Source organism: Egretta garzetta, unplaced genomic scaffold, assembly GCF_000687185.1.
Source record: "Egretta garzetta isolate BGI_Z169 unplaced genomic scaffold, ASM68718v1 scaffold235, whole genome shotgun sequence".
In the NCBI taxonomy this organism is placed as follows: domain Eukaryota; kingdom Metazoa; phylum Chordata; class Aves; order Pelecaniformes; family Ardeidae; genus Egretta; species Egretta garzetta.
Window position 1 is genome coordinate 1,177,059 of NW_009259792.1, and position 15,085 is coordinate 1,192,143.

Below are 15,085 nucleotides of genomic sequence, written 5' to 3' on the forward strand. Positions count from 1 at the left end.
TTTGCTCTGACAGCCTCAAGGAGGGCAGGCTAAAACAGAGAGAGGCACATTTCCAGCCAGAAATTTGGCAAGTGTGCTAGCAGAAATCCGTGCATTACACCTTAGTCCCATTCCTCCACAGTTTACTGATCCAGGTTACACAATTCTGAATTAGGGTTGTTTCCTAAAACTGATTATTTTGTTCTGTCTGTAGCATCTGCCTGACACAATCCACTTTATACTAGTGATTATTTGGATGTTAACTGTAGCAAATTCAGAATGACAGCTCTTTTGCATGAAACTCGCGTGCCCTGATATGTACAACAGTGCACATGGTGCTCGATTTTCAGGTGCGGGGGGGTTATCATTGATTTCAAAGATAAAATAAAGCTGAGCTGTAACCTGATGTGGCTCCCCTTCTGATCAGAGCTGCAGAGAGCTGCACTGATTTGAGGGGAACCCCGAGCTGGTGAGCTGTGACCGAGGGGAACCTCACGACAGGCTTGTTTGCAGCCAGAGAACTGGAGGACTAGAGACCGCACCGAAAGCTGGCCTCTGCTGTGTGACACTGATGACAATCTGAAGCCATCCTGTTGCTTTGGTGGGATTATTCCACTTTTCACACTAACTCAGCTGGGAGCAGAATGTTGCTCGTTGACTGTGAAGATAGTTTGTGGTTGACTATTGTTTCACATGCAATGGTCAATTTGTTCTGAACTCTCCAAAACCTTGGAAGAAAATCCATGAACCCCCAAGTCTTCCCCTAGAATAGGCTGTTTTAACAACAGCTAGACTGGAGGGCAAAAGCTCACGCTCTTTAAAATATTGCTGAGGAATCAGCTGGCTCAGAGAACACTAATAGCAGCCAGAAATATCTAATGAGATTAAAAGTGTCTGTACAAGCACATGTGGCTTGTTAAAAACATTTCTTCATGAGATTGGAGTTATTTGTGATTTTGTTTGTAAATTCAGGAATTTATTTATTTATTTATTTTAATTGACTCAGTCCTTTCTGTCTGTCTTTCTGGTTTTGTTTTCACTCAGCACGCTGGTCAAGATGGCTCTGTCTGTTTAGAAAAGTGTTATTAGCAATGCTCTGAAATTCTTTCCTAGTGAGAAGTCTTCTGTCTGATTAATGGTCACTGGGATTTTTTTCCTTTCAGTAAGATTTGGCTAGGAGCATGCCGATCAACAGAATCTACATTTTTCTCAATCATCTTTTTCCAGGCTTATACTTCATTGCTTTGCTTAATCATAGTTGCAGTGCATCTTTGAACGAAGATGCAGAGGCAGGTGCAGGTTCTTGCTCTGTCCTTATTATATTTAACTCCTTAAAGAAGAGTGTCCAAACATGCAGCAGATCTCAGGCAGGGTAAGTGAACCAGTTCAGGGTCTGTCATGATTTCTTCCATCTCTGTGAATCTTCACCAATTTTCTGAATGCCATGGTTTTGAAAGGTTCCAATATGTCTTACTTCAGTTTTGCTAGAAGAGGGCCAAAACGCAGTTGATCTCAGCAACTTCAGATTGCCTCTGTTTCTAAAAAAAAAATGTTTAAAAATGGTTGGGCTTATGCAAAAAAAAAAAAAAAAAAAGAGCTTTTTGTAAGATGATTTGCATGTTCTTAAAATATTTTTAGGATTTCATTATAAAGACTGAAAATCCCCAAGGTACTTTCCTTTTTGTTAATAACAAAAAAATCCATAGATATCTTCATTGTTCTAATTACACCACCAAAAAATCCAGGTATAATTTATTGATGGATGTGAGATAGAGTAAGAGGAAAATGAAACAGTTTCCAGCTACCATACCCGTTCTGTGTGAATTCAAGTCTCGCTTTGCATCCTAACTTTTCATCTTACTCATAGTTCTATTACTGGCTGATCCAAGATTATGGACAGGTTCAGGCATGCCCTGACCTTTGTTTGGGTTTGAAATCCACACTCAAGTTTTCAGATCTGTAACTTGTGCTCACCTTTGTGCTTTTTGGCTTTAGCCATAGTCAGAAGCAGGAAATACTGGAAATCCTACATAGAAAAGTGTTTTTCTAAGATTTTTGAGCTCAGTTTTCAAGACTCAGGATCCATCACCAGTGAGATTTTAAAGGGCTCCAGACTCCTTTAGACTGGGTATTTTTGGTGACCTTCTATTGTATTTAGAATTATAAGTAATAAATATTAATCATTCAGGATTGTATATCTACATTGGCAAGGCAGCATTTCTGAAAAGAATCTAAGTGACAAGACAGACATTGCAGATTTACAATAACTTTGTTCATAAATTTTTTGCAAGATGTAAAGACAGACATAGTGCAGAGGGGGAAGAAGCCAACAATGTGGATTTAATCATCTACATTTCAGAAATGCAGACCAAATGTCTGTAAAGATGTCCATTTCATCCAAACATTTCTTAGATATTTATTTCAAAGCTCCCTGTTCAGTCAATCCAACACTCCATTTGTATTGGAACTAATATTGATTTTTCCTCTATTAGCAGTGGTATGGGAGTGTTAGAAGATCCCGTCTATTAGTTACTCTTATTTTCTGTTAGACTATTTGAATTGCCAAGAGGTCATCTCGCTGTGCAGGTAAGACTAAAGAAGATTCTGTGTCATGACTATTTCAACAAGGTCTTCCGACAAACATTTTTTCCAATAGGAAGAATCATATAATGGTATCGCTCTATCAGGACTAGTGTGGAATATAGAGGTACAGGTTACAAGCTCTACTCCTATGTTCACATCAGCTGAAAAATCTCTGCCAGGTAGGAATGACAGTCGATATCACAAAGAAGCCAGAACTATTTTTTTTTCCTACAAGAAAGTTCCCCCGAATTGCATATAACATTTATTTTGAATATGTATTTATTTTATTTTAATCCCTAGCCACCTTTCCTCCTCTCTCATCCCTGCTCAAAGTCAACTCCAAGTTAGGCATAACCATTCTGGCATTTCCTCAGCGCTAAGTAGCAGGCTGCTCATGGATAGGCACATGGGGAAATGTGTTGTAGCGTAACCCATCCGGCTTATGGGACGAAGCAGGGAGCCCCTTTTCTGCATTGCCTGAGTTTGGCTAATTAGCCGAGTTGAAGGTATTGCAAAAATTTGGGCAGTGGAAATCCCACTTACGTAAAGCCCCAGAAGCACATGGAAACATTCACTTATTCAAATGAATTGGTGTTCTAAAGAAAAAAATAACCCCAAAATCTTGTGTCCTCCTTCATGTGTATTCTTCTAAGCACCAGGAATTTTGCATTTGTTTATTATTCTTCTACATATATTCATTATTCTTGAATTGCTTTTGATATGAAGAAATATTTTTTTCAGTAAGATTTTGCCTTTCTGCTGAATCTTTCATCTCTTCATCAATTTTGATGTCTGCAATGACCTAGTAATTCCAGAGGAGGCAGGAAAGCTGTGAGGCTTATACTTGCTGGGAACTGAAGCAGGTAATGATTTTCTGGGGAGAAAACAGTATTAAATGCATTTTTAAAAAAATGTGTCTTTTCATCTGGGATACTTTAACCAAGAGTGATTGACTGTTTAGCCTGGACTGTGATTTTCACCACAGACCTGAGCAAGCCACCATGTTTAAGGCAGCATTGCCTAGGGATTTCCCCAGGATACATAGAGATGTTCCCTCTGAGTCACAATATTTCCCATTTCCTTGGTCAGGAGGGATCTGCTGGTTTGTGTTGGTGCTGAACTGTGACAGCCCACTAACTCAGTGCTAGGCAGCAAAAAGAGGGGTCCTGTGCCCTTCTCTTCCCTTCTAGCTCACACGGAGGGAAAGCAGAAAACATTAACCTGTTTTATTTCCTTGCCCTACATCCCAAGCCACACTCCAGCCTTAGGGAAGCACAGGAACCCCATCCAACGCTGGTTTCCAAAGCTTGGTCAGTTCGTGTTTTATTGTTTGACCTAAGGGTCTGAAGCGCCCCGTGTAACTCCCCAGGCACTCACCACGCAGCGCTACAGGACTCAGCAGCATCTCGGAGACCGCAGCAATCGTGTTATTCCCCTGTTCCCCCCATTCATTCCCCTTTCGCCATTTACTGGAGAGATGATAAAGCTGAAAATACTCCAGAGAATGCACTTGAATGTGATGTATTTCGAGCTGTGCTCATCAACTAACCCGCCCTGAGCGATGACATTGTGGCAGCTCAGCAGGTCGTGCCTCTGCTGCCAAGCAGACGACCCATTGCCCGTCGGAGAAGCAGCGCTCGGGCGGGAAATGCTGAAGCTGCTCAGCCAGCGATGGTGCAACCATGATGAAAGGTTTCAGTGCTACCTTTTCTCCAGCCTGGCTCTCTAGGTGCAATGCGTTAGCGGCTCAGCTGGGGCCATGATCCAGCGCTAATGAGCATTTCTAGCTCGCAGCATGTGAATAGAGACTACTCATGTGTTTAATGTTAAACATGTGCTTGCCTGCTTGCCTGGATAGGGGCCTAAAAGTCATGACAGAAAAGCCTGTATTAATGAACAGCATTATTATTCTCTTTCCTTTGAAATCCAGTGGCAGAATTCCCAGCAGGGGAATTCCCAATAGGAATTCCCAGTAGAGCCCAAGGCATGAAGATGTTTCCAGCGTGAAGATGCCCTTAGAGAACAGAAAACACTCAAGGAGAAAAGGAAGCAGCAGTGATATGTAAGGCCTTATTACAGAAGACAGACACCAGCTCTGTCCCGGTGGTAACCATAGGGACACCACTGGTGCTGTTAGGCTTCATTCTGGTTTATCACGGGGAGGTTCAGAGCGGAGCTGGGACCAGGCCACGCTGGCAGTGTAATGCCAAGGCATGTTCTGCTCTATCTCCAACCACACTCCCTATGGTGGTATCCCACGGTGTAACGATGCCTCCATTGTGTCTGCCTCACTCTTATTATGAAGTGGCTTGTCTAAAGAAAACTAAGAAGGGTGGGGGAATTCTTTTTTTTTTTTTTTATATATACATGGAGTAAAAACAATCCAAATATGCTTTAATGGTTCTCAACGTGATACTGTCAATTCTCACCACAGGGTGGAATTTGTTGGTGGAAATTAAATTAAATTAAATTAAAACAGAAAAGCCTGGCTATTGCTAATGGGTACTACTGGGAGCCCTAAAAGCGGTTTGCAGCGTAGGACCATAGCAGGAGTGAACATCCTTTAATTCCCAGAATCACTTGGGTTTCACAGGGTCATTGCAGCCTATTCTGCTGCACTGCTGAGAAGTTGCTCTTGCCCTGTCTCCCTAGGTCTATAAACTCTGAAGAATTTGGGAAATAGCTAGGGGCACCACATTAATCTTTTTCTTTCTCACTTCCCCCCCCCTTTCATTAAATAAACTACTTTGGAAGTAAGCAACAAGTAAATAGCATTTGCAAACAGCAGATTTCTCTACTTTTTCATTAAGGAAGTTTTTAAGAGTTTTCAGGAAATGAGAGGTTATCCCTAGCTTTGGGAATAAACCGTGGTATAAAATACATATAGAAGTGTGATTCTGATTAAATAATTTAAGCAGGAAGATTACAGTTTGTTTTAAGGAGCATGCTTAGGACTAAGCGAACAAAATAATCCAGACACTGCGATAGGGAGTTTACGATTCAGTTCCAATCCCTGTTGTTTTCTTTTTTTTTTTTTTTTAATACTGATTGTATAACATAGAAACTATATATATATTTTTTCACTGTATTTAACTGCGTTATTTAATTCAGTAATGCTGTAAAGTGTGTTGGGATGGAAGGTGGCATAAAGAGGAAAAACGTATACCCTTGAGACAGCACTGTTATTACCGAGCCTTTGATTTTGTTTCCACTGGAATAAACAAGAGCGGCACCATTTAGTTGTGTGGAAGCAGGATCTCAGCTTCCCAGATCCGGATAGTTTGGCGGTCTCTGCGGAGGACAGGGTAATTTGCTGTTTAGCAATCTGAGTCCTGCAGTGGGCACAGTGCATTTCGGAAGGCGTCCAGGACTGTCCTTGGGTGAACGGATAGCGTTGCTTGCGAAGGACCACAGCGAACCCCCTGCTGTTACCAAATGAGATTAAGCCATCATGAGATGTGGACTGGCTAACCCTGAACCAGACACATTTGCCGGCAGCGCAGCCGCTAAATTGGGCTGACATCAGGAACCGCAGTGTAAGAGCTTGGCCTCAGAAGTGAGTCAAAGCAGCATCTTTGTCACCAGTCATTTTCTATTTATAAGGACACAGATCTATTTTCTAATCACGGGGAGGCACAACAGGAGTGCGCTTTGTTCTGCCTAAATCGCATTTCTCGTGCGGGTGCGTTTAAACACAGCCCTTGGCCCCGTGCCGCACACCACACACACCCAAGGCGGGCGGCTCTGGCACAACAATGCACACCCTGTCGGGCTTGAATGCTCAAAGGCTCCTGTGCTGAAGCAATAAACTCCTGCTAAATGGCTTAAAAATCTTCCCTTAAGTGCGCTGAGCTGCCCCGCTGCCTCGCTTCTCATTTCCAATGCCTTTTTGTGCCTAAGCTGTGGGTTTCAAATAAAGCGGGAGTCAGCTGTGTTGTTTAGTGCTGGAAATTACTGGGCCTTATTAACCATAAGAAGTTGGGGTGAAAAACCTGAAACCCCAATCCAATCCTCTTTCCTAGTGCAAAACTGACTGCTTATGCATGCGACTGTATTTTCAGAGGCTGTGAATCAAATCCCAATAGCTGCTTGCTTTGGTTTCTGGAGAACATGTCCTCATCTCTGCAAATCTTGTAGCTATGATGGTACCCCCTTTTTTTCCCCTTTTTTTTAATTAAGGGTCCTGCTCTTTGTTGCCTAGAAATTTATCATCGAGCGATCGATAGATTTATTTCTGTAGTCTGACTGTTTTCAGTTCTAAAGCCTGAAGATCAAACCCAAGTTGCATAGTGCGGTTTAGGGGTGAACGGAAGTGCTTTTTTTTCCTCAAAACCCCCTCATTTTCAAATCCTGACTCATTTGGGGCACAATCCTGGTTACTTAGAGGGGGATCTGAGATTGAAAGAGTGGAAGGGGAGCCCACTGCACATGCTACCGTCTTTCCACTGAGAGAGGACAGCGGGAACCAGTCTGAAAGTCTTAAGAGGTGTATGGACATGCTTTCCATCTTCAGTGTGAAAGCAACCTGTACAGAGACCTGAATGGCCCTAAACTGACCCACGGTTGCTTAAAAATTGCAATGACATGAAAAAGCAAAATTTGGGCTATGAATGATGACATGACGATCAGGGACGGTACCTCTTCAGGGCATTATATAGGCAAAAAGTATCTCATCTGAAAGGACACTCAAGTTCTTAGGTACTGGCCCAGACCCAAGTCCAGGGCTGGATTTTCTCTACCAAAATGTCATTAATCTCAGAAACACCACTGGGATTATCACCACCCCATCTGCTGCGGTAAAAGCAAACCCAGCGACTCTTAAGGAGAAAGCATGGATGATCTTTAAACTCAGACCTGATAAGTGTCAAAGAAAAGTAATTTATTTGTAAACAACTGTTTTGTGGCTGACAGTGAAAAGTAACTGTGCATCTAGGGCTCTCCATCAGGTAAGACAGACAGACAGGATAAATCCCTTCACGTAGCTGTGATTTTCAGCTGAGGCACATCCTCTGTTAATGCGTAATTTTAGAATAGGCTGTAACCTTTTGGGGTAGGGACTATATATTTCTTCTCTGTATGTGCAGCTCCTAACACAACAGGAGCCTGATTAGAGCCTTTGTGTGCTGCTCCAACCCTCGTTAATATATAATAATAGGAATAATGTAATTAAAATGTCATTGCAGTTCACCTTTAATACTATGATTGTGCGGCTGTACCCTGTCAACTGTGAATAAGATTCATGTCCTTTTTGTATAATAGGTAGTATATTTTATTATTGAAGAAAGAGTTAAATTTAATTTTTAAAAGCAAAAAAGTATCTGCTCATTGTTTCATTTTAAGCTTTTGGAGAAATAAGCAAACATTTCTTTTGTATCTTTCAAATGAGTATGTGTTAAATGAAGAAATCCACCTTCCTGAATTTGAGCTATTTATAATCTTGTATTCCAAGAGTGATGAACACCTGATAATTTGAATAAAAGTGGTTTATTTTCTCATTGAGTTGTTCCTGAATTTTTGTTTAATTTTTTCATTGTTTTTTTTTAAACAGGTAACGTTTGGCTGCAAGAAAAAAACTTGCGCTCACAGCTTGAATACAGCTGTACTCATCACTGGCTCTAAAGATCGATGTAACAGAAATAAAGGGAAGGACAGCAAGGACAAGTAAGCTACATCTGTGCTAAAAGAAGAAACATGGCCAGGGTATCACTCATGCACCGTCCCCAGATGTTGGTGCAATATGGTTAGTGCAGCTGGTGGTACCATGTTGGCCCGGACCAGAGAGCCCTCGCCAGGCAGTGGCCACGCTGGATATGAGAACTAAGGGGGGGTGTGTTATAATACAGGTCTATAAAATAATGGATGGGGTGAAATTGGGAATGATTATTCCGTATTTCTCATATCGCAGGTTACGTATTCCTGACGAAATAATCAAGCAGCAAGTTTAAAGCAAAGAGAAAGAAGTGCCTTTTTACACAGCATCTGATTAAACTTTGGAGCCCTTTCCTGGAGGATGCTATGCAGATCACACTGAATATGGGGTTCAAATACGGATATGATAACTTCACAAAGAACAGATCCATTAATGATGTTAAACATGAAATTTTGGATGCAATTTCCAGGTCAAGAAGTCCCTAAATACCAGGGCTGGGAGAGAATCCAGGGAGAAGTAGGTTTCCACTTGCCTTATTTCTTACATTGCTTCTGCTGCGAGAGATTAGACACAGCTGAGGTAGGGCTGGGTGGCTTGGCTCCAGGGTAGCCTTTCCGATATTATGATACACAAATGTGAAGTATTATAAATTTTACTGCAGTACAAAACTTTGAATTTAGCTTCCCCAAAGCAAACCACTTCCAGAGAAGCATTAAAGACAGAGGCTTGGAGTCCCTCTCACAGCAAATGACAGATTTCCATCTGAAATAACAGGAGTTCATCATCCAACAGCTGCAACAGGAGAGGAACGAATAGGGTTCCCCCCCGTTTTCATTTCAACTATTCTTCTGGTCACCAAAGACTGTGCCCTTTGGGCCACACCTCTCTAATAGCACATCTGTCTTGATGTGATGTGTGATATAAAAGTGAGAATTTATTTCAGTTTTCAAACCCAAGCTGGTAAGTGTCAGCCTAATGTTTCTACTTTAACTTATTTGACTTTAATAGTTTTATATAATAACTTTAACTTTAATAGTGCTGAAATAGCTATTCCAGTTACGCAGAACTGTAGAAGTCCAGGGCCTCAGCTTGCTGGTTTTGGACTAAGCCCTCAATGTGCAAGCACGGAGGTGCACCTTCATAGCAGGCGTGGTCTTTCCCTTCTCTCTGGTTGTGGCAGCATGGAGGAAAACCAGGACACCTGAAAAACTCACCACCAGGCATATCAAAGACTGAATAAGGTAGTACAATCCCCTTTTTGCCTAATTTGTAACTAGTCCTGAGTGGAAGTACAGCTTTGCTGTTCAGTCACTCAACTGGATGAGGGTTGACCATGGCCAGCATGGGTGATTGGTAATGCTGCCATGCATTTTCTCATGGAAACCCATACCTTGCACAGCTCCACCATGTCACTTCATTGCCAGAACCACACGTGTGTGACTACGCCATCCAGGTGAGCATCTCTGAGAGTGGCCAGTACTGAATGCTTCAGAGGGTGGTGCCAGGAGCCCCAGCACTTGGGGTTTATCACACTGACCAGACATAAAACGTGTTCCACTCTGGTGGTGGTTTTAGTGTTTATTTCATCAAAAATATTTACCTGTAGCTCTGGCTCCCCTCATTGTACAAACAAACCTGACACTGCTCTCAGGCTCTCCGGACGCTGGTCTAGGTGATATTTTACGGCAGTGAGTGCATCAGATCCATCAGGCACTGTATAAAATAAGAGGTTTCTGTGCGTGAGTGATTGTGATTGCAGCCCTGAATGATGAAAAATGGGGTGAGTAGCAGCCTGGATCACTCATCATTTTTCCTGTCTTTATTTTATCATTCCTTATGCATCTGCTCTGAACAAGCCAAAGCTTTCCCCTTTCCACAGCCGCGTCTCAATGCTGCTGGTTGTTTTTGTCATTTGGTCTCTTGAAGGATCGCTTCTACCCAGCTAATCGCTCTATCTGACGGGGATTTGTACTGCTGTCTCTCCCTGCTTGCCACGTGAAAAATAGAGTCCTTAGTGGGCTCCACGGAGCTGCTGGCACCTCTTCCTTCAGGGATGGGGTCGGCGGGAGCTTTGTCAAGGAGGGTTTAGTCTGGTTTTTCTTTTTTTATCTCAATACCTGCTCTAACACTCTACACATCCTACTAGACACACTGCAATCAGTCCAGTCTGCGCCAGGGAAGAGTTTAGACATTTCAGGTGTCATCCATCCTTCATATCTCGTGCTTGCCTTTCTTTTCATGAGCCCAGCAGATGCCTTTAATTGCCAGCCCACTGCTCTCAGCTTTCCAAGCAGTAGCAGAGGAACTATGGAGTCCCTCTGGCGAAGGATGAAACAAAGGGGCCCAGTGGTGGGTGTTATGACATTTTCTTGCACTGAATTGGCTTTGGGAAGAATGGGCTCTTTCCTCACATTAGATAAGCACAGAAATCTTAAGCAGATGCTTGCAAAACATCAAACAAATATACACTGAAAAAAGAAAAATAAATATAGGCTATACCCACATGCCCCATAATCTGGCCAATATTCCACCACCACTAACAGTATCTAGCCTTTCTCCGGTGAAGCCAGGAGGAAAAGGGAAAGCCTGCAGCCTCGTAACTTTGCAACAGGAGCGCAGCTGGCTCCTCCAGCACCATCATCCCAGGGCTGAACGTGGCAATGCCAGGAGGTGGTGGCCAGTCTCCAACCCACCCTCCTGTTCAGCATCTAGAGGGAAACACGGCCCTTCTCTCCCATGTGTTGGGTGTACACTCCAGGGGCTTTAATGTGTTTAAGTTTCTCTTTAAATCAGCATTGCGGAATGCGAAGGGGACTTTCATGCCATAGGGAAGAAGGTGCAGCACTCTGGAAAGCCTAAATTGCCTAAAACAAAAAGAAAGGGTGTTTCTTTTAGTGCTTAAGTAACCCTTATGCCCCTGATTTCTAGGGCAGAGATAATAGGGGAGATTTCTTCTACTTCCCTTGCATAGGAAAGTTGCAGATCTGAGGAAAAGCTGGATGGAACAGTATTCCTTGAGAAGTGTGACAAAGAATTTACTGCAAGAAGTCTCCCTTCCCTCAACCACTTTGTTAAAACAACATTAAAGAACGTTACCAGTCCAAGAGGAGGGCTTTTAAAAACCTGCTGGAGTTCAGGTCCCTCATGTAATCCTCATCCAGCCCCTTGTGTGGACGGGTTGTGGTACCAGCTTTCATCTGCTCCTGTACCACATCCTGCCCAGGTCCTGCCCCGTTCGATGCCCTGAACGGGTGATGCAATTTGTTTTCTTGGCCATGTGTGGTGCCGGGCCTTCTTTAGTCCTAATTACTCAGCCTGTTAGGAAGCTCTTTAAAATAGCCGTGGTATCATGTGCTTTCTACAGCAGCATTGTTTGTAGCTGCTTCACAAACATTCGTTAGATCACTTCATCTATCCCTAAGGGGGAAAGGATGATGTTTCACAGCGTGGGAACCAAGAGTGAGAACTTCAGATATGGGTTTTCTCCTCACTTTGGATGCTCCGTTTCACCTATTTGAGACATGATTTCTCACAGCACATTGCACTGCACAGCAATTTCAGGGTACTGCTGTACCAATAAATTCAATGTGCTGGGAAAACTCCCAACCTCTGGGACAAACTGGCACAAAATGGCTCTTGTCCATACCGTCTTTACCCTCCCTGCAAACTGCTTATTAGAAACAGGCCCTGGACAAATGAACTTCCAAACGATGCTGGGGACAGATTAGTTTGGGAGGGTGCTAGGTGGCCTGAGCCAACGGGGGTCTCACAGTCTAGACATAGATAGATAGATAGATATATGCACGGTGTATATGTATATGTATATGTATATGCACTAGGTAGAAAAGGCAGGTATTTGGGTTTCGTTCCCACCACTTTCAAGCGCATCTGGGAGTGCTCAGAGCTCCTGCAACTTGACTGTTGCCACCTCAGGCCTCAGTGCCAGCACAGAAAGTAACAAATTTGGCTCAGATGAACAGTATTTGGTCTGTCCTAAGTTCGGGGTGCCTGACTTTGCAAGTATGGTAATATTTTAGTGTAGTTATTCTTTCTATAACGTTTTGTGGATGTGTATGTATGTATGCGTACACACATACATACATCTATTTGTACACCTACGGTGGCATCCTTCCCTCAGAGCAGCATTTTAACTCTGGGTGTCTGGAATGATCACAGAAAATCGGTGCAGTTGGGTTTTGAACTGCCACAGGGAACCAGCTGGCTTTTGTACCGCATCTCCGCTGGAGCCTGAGTCCTAGGGACGTTTTTTTATCACACTGCAGCGAGAGTGGTGCTGCTGTGCCCTTTCCACTGGGAAAATTCCCTACCCCTTGCCACGGGGCACGATCCCCAGGGAGAGCCCCGGGGCTGTCAGAGCCCATTGGATGCTTTGCTCTGGATCCAGCCAGAGTCGCACTCATATTTATGGTATATGGGCTTAAATCTTTATTCATAAAGCAGCAGCTTTAGCTTTTCATTGTCAACATGGATGTTGAACTAATCAGAAAGGGGAGCAGGGGAAGGGTGGGGACTGAAAAAGAGGAGTTTGTGGGAACATAACAATGTTAAAGAAAAAACTCTGCTTGCTGTCAGTTAAGTCTCTCCATTAGTTACCTCTACCATTATGGATTCATTTTAAGATCCAGACTTCAATATACATAACTTTAAATCACTAACATCCTTCATGGCTCTGTGATTTGCTGGTTCCATATGTAGCCTCTTGGCCCATTGCGTTGGCACGGGTTCAATTCTTGTTCTTCCTTTGGGTTACGGATTCCTTGCTTTGATGGGGGGATCGGGAGGGGAAATGGGGGAGAGGGAAAGAATGGGAAGAAAAAAGAGGAGCGAAAGGAAAAGTATAAGTAATAGAAACAGAGAGAAACAGCTCAAAACGAATAGGAAGAAGTAAAGGAACAGCGTGAAAAAAGCAGAAAGAGGAAAACAATGAGAAATGTTGTCACGAGCTGCTGTCCCCATGCCACTGCTTGCGGCAGCGCTGGGATGCCGAGGAGCAGGAGGAGAGGGCTGGTACAGCCCTTTCCGAGCGCCTGCAATGGCAGTGCCATGCTGCTGCTCGTCCCCTTGCAAGCAGGCTCGGACCCCGCCTGAACTTTATAATTAAGCTCACTGAGATTTTGCTTGGGGTCTGGGCTGACAGCTGTATTGAATTTTGGTTTATTGTGTGATTTATCAGGGCCGTCGATGGGCGTTTGGATGATTTAGTGCTGCAAAAATACCTTGGAATGCAATGCACAGCAATATCTGCATTATTAATAACAATAATAATAAAGATAAATGTCCCTCCCCCGAGCTTTCGATGGCCATGCCACTCAATTTAACATTTTAACAGTGGCATGTGGCCTCTCCATGGCACCTGGTAACGTCTGATGGATTTGAGCAGGCAAAGAAAAGGTTATTTGTCAAAACGCTCAGCCTCAACTGTATGGTATTTTGAGAGCTCCAGGTCAGAGCAGCCTGAGCCGCATTCCTGTCCCTGACATCCAGTGAGACTGAACTTTGTCATGTTATTAAGCTGTCAGCAGCACTGGGGCGTTATTTAGATTTCTGGTGGGAACTCCTTGCACATGCTCGGGGTGCTCTAGTGGGATTATATCAACACCATTGTAAAACACACACAAATGAGCTGTGCTGTAATTACCACATGAAGACCTCGCTTGGCTGGGTTAATCAGCAGAGAATGGAAATACCAGATAAACACAAATGGGCCACCAGGATGTTTATTCCAGTGGCAGCAATGCCATTGTTTCCTACTGTGACCAGCCTGATTCTGGGGCTCCTCTGGCAGGCAAACAAGCGTCTGCACCGTGCATGGGGGAGCAACATGGGGCTCTGCCTCCTCCCCTGCGCCAGGGTCCTACAGGCAGGACTGGGGATGGGAAGATGCAGAGGGACCAAGGCATTTAGATGATGTGGTGTTTGCTGTTGTAAAAAAAAAAAAAACCCACAACAAAACAAAACAACAAAAAGAAAGGAAAATATTTTCTCTACATCCCCGCACCAGTCCCACTCCAAGGTGGAAGCCTGCCCATCAGGTAGGACAGAGGCTGCTTTCAGTGCAGCCCTCCCCGCGACGCTCTCCGAAGCAGCAATTACAGCTTTATGGGTCCCAGCTGCCTGTTGGAGAGGGCACATTGGGGGAAAGCAGCCGCCTGGGGAGTTCTGTTCTGTTGGTTGCCATTCAACAAATCACATTTCACCGTGCTTTTACCGTTCGCTTTTTGGGGAGAGACACAACCTGATTTAAGCTGACTGCACCACCCAGTAGCCACAAGCCACAGTGGCCAGGTGGGACCATGATGGCACCGACAACTGTGGGCAGACCAGAGGACCGAGATCCTCCTTCACAAATCCTCCCTTCTCTGCCCAGTGCATCAAATCTGTTTTATCTACATAACACCTGGGTGCTGTAACTAATGCCATGGGCGGCGGTTTGCTAAGCAAACAGCTGAGCCCTTGGAAGGTGTCCTTGTCTCAGGTGTTTGCTACAGCCTCCACAACTCTGCCCCTAGGCAAGAGGTTGCTTGAGCACTCCCCTGTCCAGCAGACCTGCACAGGCTGGATCAATGGGCCGAGGCCAACTGTATGAGGTTCAACAAGGCCAAGTGCCGGGTCCTGCACTTCGGTCACAACAACCCCATGCAACACTACAGGCCCGGGGAAGAGTGGCTGGAAAGCTGCCTGGCAGAAAAAGACCTGGGGGTACTGGTTGACAGCTGGCTGAATATGAGCCAGCAGTGTGCCCAGGTGGCCAAGGTGGCCAATAGCATCCTGGCTTGTATCAGAAATAGTGTGGCCAGCAGGAGTAGGGAAGTGATCGTGCCCCTGTACTCGGTGCTGGTGAGGCCGCACCTC